Here is a 5482-nt window from a genome sequence, read left to right as displayed (position 1 = left end):
CATGTTCCTCATCCTGCATTGTGTCTCTCATCACACACAGACAACAATAACTATAAAGACATCAAATTGCTAGCTCATATATTAAAAGACCCTCAATGAACTCACTATCCGGGTAATGCCAAACAGAACACCTATGATCTCTCCGATTTATCTGTGAGCACGGGCATTATCAACAAGGGAAGACATGAAAACTGCTGCTAAGGAACTAGGAGTGTACAAAAGTCAAGGGAAGCAGTGTGAAATTTTCTAAATAAATGCAAAGGCACATGGCTCGGGATTCCCTCTTTCATCAATATACCCTAAATGAGTGAGCTCACCCTGGAAAGATATTTAACTCATGCTTACTGCAGATTATCCACATTAGCTAAGATATGGAAGCAGCTTCCATATATCTCTTGATGGATGACTGGGTAAACTGATATATCTAGAAAAGCTGTGAAGTTAGTATGCCGAGATAAGCAAAACAAAAACTAGCACATAATCTTACATGCCCAAACTAAAAGAATTAAATATATAATGATATAGAATAATAGTGGTTATGAGGAGGGTTGGTGAAGAATTGTATATAGGATGGTCTGAAGACAGAAAGTAACATGCATATGCGCACACACACACACACACACACACACACACACATAATGAACAATCTATGATTCTAGAATACAACACAAAGACTATAAATGATAAAATTATAATATAATTGTCCTCCATGTTTTTACTGCTTATCCTACAAAATTGAAAACTAAGTAACTTACAGGGTTACTGATTAAGAGCACTGGAGAGGACTCAGGTTGGGGTCCCAGCAACAACAGACTGTAATTGCAATTCCAGAGGAAGAGGATCTTCTGCCCTCTTCTGGCCTCCATGGGTACTGCATGCATGTGGTGAATTACAAACAGAGGCAAAACATCCACACAGGCAAAATAAAATAAAATTCCTAGGGAAATGGATGGAATGAGAAAGTATCATTCTGAGTGAGGTAACCCAATCACAAAAGAACACACATAGTATGCAATCACTAATAAGTGGATATTAGCCCAAAGGCTCCAAATACCCAAGATACAATTCACAGACCATATGAAGCTCAAGAAGAAGGAAGACAAAAGTGTGGAAACTTCTATCCTTTTTAGAAGGGGAAACAAAATACTCATAGGAGGAAATATGGAAATAAAGTGTAGAGCGGAGAGCCTGGGGATCCATCCCATATACAGTCACCAGACCCAGACACTATTGTAGATGCCAACAAGTGCTTGCTGACAGGAGCCTTAGAGGCTCTGCCAGTGCCTGAAAAATTCAGGGGTAGATGCTCTCAGCCAACCATTGGACTGAGCACAGGGTCCCCAATGGAGGAGGTAGATAAAGGACAAAGGTGCTGAAAGACCTTGCAGCCCCATGGAAAGAACAACAATATCAACCAACCAAACCCCCCAGAGCTCCCAAGGATTAAGCCATCAACCAAGGAGTACACATGGCTCCAGCTGCATATGTAGCAGAGGATGGCCTTGTCAATGGGAGAAGAGGTCCTTGGTCCTATGAAGACACAGGGTGGGGAGGTGGGAGTGAATGGGTGGGTGTTAGAACACCTTCATAGAAGCAGAGGGAGGGAAGATGAGGTAGGGGTTTCCTGGATGGGAGGAAACTGGGAAAGGGGATAACATTTGAAATGTAAATAAAATATCAAGTAAAAAGAAAGAAAGAAAGAAAGAAGCCAATCATTAAAAACAGAAGTAATACAAGAAGCAGATATATGAATTTGCCTTCAAATAATAACTACTTTACTATCTATATCTCTATATTACTATTTTATTTGTTTTCTGATAGAGCCCTGTATCCCAAGTTGGACTTGAACTGCCTTATTTCTTTTTTTTCCTATTTTTTTATTTTTATTGGATATTTTACTTACACTTCAAATGTTCTACCCTTTCCAGATTTCCCCTCTGGAAATCTCCTATCCCATCCCCCTTTCCCCTGCTTCTATGAGGGTTCTCTGCCACCCACCCACTCTAGCCTCCCCACCATGGAATTACCCTACATGGGGCATTGAGCCTTCACAGGACCAAGGACTCTTCCTCCCCCCATTGATGCCTGACAAGGCCATCCTCTGCTACATATGCAGCTGGAGCCATCGGTCCCTTCGTGTGTACTCTTTGGTTGGTTTAGTCCCTAGGAGCTCTGGGGAGTCTGGTTGGTTGATACTGTTGTTCTTTCTATGGGGTTCCAAATCCCTTTAGCTCCTTCAGTCCTTTCTCTAACTCCTCTAGTGGGAACCCCATGCTCAGTCCAATGGTTGGCTGTGAGCATACACTTCTGTATATGTCAGGCTCTGGCAGAGCTTCCCAGGGGACAGCTATACCAGGATACTCTCAGCAAGTACTTCTTTGCATCCTCAATAGAGTTCGGGTTTGGTGACAGTATATGGGATAGATCCCCAGGTGGGGAAGTCTCTGAGTGGCCTTTCCTTCATTCTCTGCTACACACATTGTCTCCTTATTTCCTCCTGTGAGTATTTTGGTCTTGCTTCTAAGAAGGACTGAAATATCCACACTTTGGTCTTTTTTTTTTTTTTTTTTTTTTTTTTTTTTTTTTTTTTTTGTCTCTGTATTTTCTCCCTAGAGTATATTGTTCCCCCTTCTAAGAAGGACTGAATCACACTTTGGTCTTTTTTTTTTGAGCTTCATGTGGTTTGTGGATTGTATCTTGAGTATTTGGAGCTTTTGGGCTAATATCCACTTAACAGTGAGTACATACCATATGTTTTCTTTTTCATTTATTTCTTTCTTTTAAAAAAATCTTTATTTTAACAAGTGCACAGGCGCTGGGACCAACGATCACCAGCTGCCCAAATACCAAAAAATTATGCTTCCAAAATCTCTTGATGTCGATTCCGCGCACAGAGCAATCGAGTTGCCCTGTGTGTGCCACTCATGACAGAAGCCCCCCCCTTTTTTGTGACTGGGTTACCTCACTCAGGATGATATTTTCTAATTCCATCCATTTGCCTAAGAATTGCATGAAGTCATTTTTTTAAAAGCTGAGTAGTAGTCTATTGTGTAAATGTACCACATTTTCTGTACCCATTCCTCTGTTGAGGGACATCTGGGTTCTTTCCAGCTTCTGGCTATTATAAATATGGCTGCTATGAACATAGTGGAGCATGTGTCCTTCTTACCGGTTGGAAAATCTTCTGGATATATTCCCAGGAGTGGTATTGCTGGGTCCAATTTTCTGAGGAACCACCAAACTGATTTCTAGAGTGGTTGTACTAGCTTGCAATCCCATGAGCAATGGAGGAATGTTCCTCTTTCTCCACATCCTCACCAGCATCTGTTGTCACCTGAACTTTTTATCTTAGCCATTCTGACTGGTGTGAGGTGGAATCTCAGGGTTGTTTTGATTTGAATTTCCCTGATGACTAAGGATGTTGGACATTTCTTTAGGTGCTTCTTGTTCATCAATATGTCTCAGATGAGAATTCTTTGTTTAGCTCTGCACCTCATTTTTTAATAGGGCTATTTGGTTCTGAAAATCTACCTTTTGCCTCCTAAGTGCTAAGATTACAGCATATATCACATGCCGGCTTTAAATGGTACTCTGAAGGAAACACAGACTTCAAGTAAGTGAGGAAAATATTATATCAAGTAAACTATATCCTTAGTCTTAATGTACATGCATGTGCGCACATGTGTATGTCTGTGTATCTGCATGCTTAATTGCTATAACAAAACAGTTAAAAGTGAGTACTTCATGGAACATACTTTATTGCTTACAGCTACAGCATCTGAAACTCCAAGACTAAGAGTTCTCATCTACTTGACCTTAGGCGAAAATACCCTTGGTTGTGTCACAACATAGCAGAGAAACAGGTAAGCAGTTGATTGAAGGAGTTGTGTAGAAAGCCCGGAATCCAGGATTGAGTGGTGGAACTTGCCCCTTTGTAAGAACAACTTAGTTCCATGAGAAGTAAGTCACCACTCAAGAGCAGGATTGATGTCTTTTCAGGGTCACACTTTACCTCTGCCGATCTAATGATTTTGCCCCAGAACACTTTACTTTTTTTTCTTTTCTCTCTTTTCCTTTTTTTCTCATTTGCTCAATTTTTTGTTTTAAAAAGGAATATTCATTCCCAGTTCCCTTTCCTCCCTCTCACCCTTCTTGATCTTGGTCCCTTTTAATTCATGTCCTTGTTTTCTTTAAATGTTATATTTAGTCCATTTAGTGCTTCATATGCATAGTCCATATAGTGTTACCTATATTTATATTAGTGCTGACCACTGGATATTGGATAGCCAATAGGGGTGGCTTGCCCCTGAGGAAAACTGTTTCTCCTGTTCCTACTATTCCTTAGATTTATCCACATTTTAAAAGAGACTCCATCACCTCTCAACAATATCACACTGACAGCCAACCTTCCAGTCCATGAGAGCCCATGAGTCAAACATATCAGTTCTGTTAATTATCATCTTTCTAAACTCCATTTAGTTTTAGAATGAACTTGCTTCTTATAACATGCTTGTACTTACATGTGCAGGCTCCTGTGTTGCAAGCATCCTTGAAACAGAACAGATTCATATTTTTTTCTTTTCTTTTTGAGATTATAATACAAATACATCACATCTCTATTTTTCTCCTTCCCAAGCCTCCTGTATACTTCTCCTTGCTATCTTTCAAATGCATGGCTTCTGTTAAAGATTTTTATATTGCTGTTACATAAAAATCTAGCAAACACCACAGCAATAGTGAAGTAATGGATCTTGGAGGAGAACATCCAACTACTTTACTAGACCAGTATAATTTTTTAACTACATTCTAAATATTTGACCTTAGAGACCAAGACTTAAGGAATCTTCTCTTTCCAACCTATGGGGAGCATTACAGAAAACCACAAAAATACTGAATGGTGGAGCTCATTCAAAATGGATAAATCCATAAAACAAATCCCATACCTAAGGCTAAGGGAATATTACAGAAGATGGGGAGGAAAAATTGCAAGAGCCGGAGGATCAGGAAGTTTGATTTGCAACTGTGTCTCCTAGTAACATCAAACACTACACCAGCATGGCTGCCTGAAATGAGCTGGAAAAGTCTGACACCAACAGACATGATAAAGTGGATGGGGAAATTCCATGAGGTCTTGATCCTATACAAAGAACGATAGGCAACTAAAGAATGCTGAGAGTGGAAGAAATGGCCATCCCCAGGAAACAGCACAACAATTGGTTGTTCAATTAGCCAATGGTCAGCCCTGAAAACACCCTTTTGGATTTTTTTTTAGACTAATCATGGTACTTTTAGGAATACACATGTATATGCACATATTCATGATTATGTTTTGCTATGTTTATTTTGACGATTTCATACATGAATACTGTATTTACATCATTTACATCCCACGTCTTCCTGTCCAACTTCTCCCATGTTCCACTCCAGTCCCTCTCAATATTGTGACTTTCTCTCTCCATACACACACACACACACACACACA

The 5482-nt window shown here is 39.9% G+C and overlaps 1 non-coding gene across 1 annotated transcript; it reads right to left on the bottom strand.

Moving 5' to 3' along the window:
* Nucleotides 1–2808: 2808 nt before the first annotated feature.
* LOC115030169 lies at nucleotides 2809–2947 on the bottom strand. Its single transcript, XR_003835790.1, has one exon. It is a non-coding gene; the product is annotated as a U11 spliceosomal RNA (small nuclear RNA).
* Nucleotides 2948–5482: the final 2535 nt, after the last annotated feature.

This window comes from Mus caroli, chromosome X (assembly GCF_900094665.2).
Source record: "Mus caroli chromosome X, CAROLI_EIJ_v1.1, whole genome shotgun sequence".
NCBI classification, from domain to species: Eukaryota; Metazoa; Chordata; class Mammalia; order Rodentia; family Muridae; genus Mus; species Mus caroli.
Note: the sequence above shows the minus strand (reverse complement) of the source record. Positions and strands in the feature narration are given on the sequence as shown.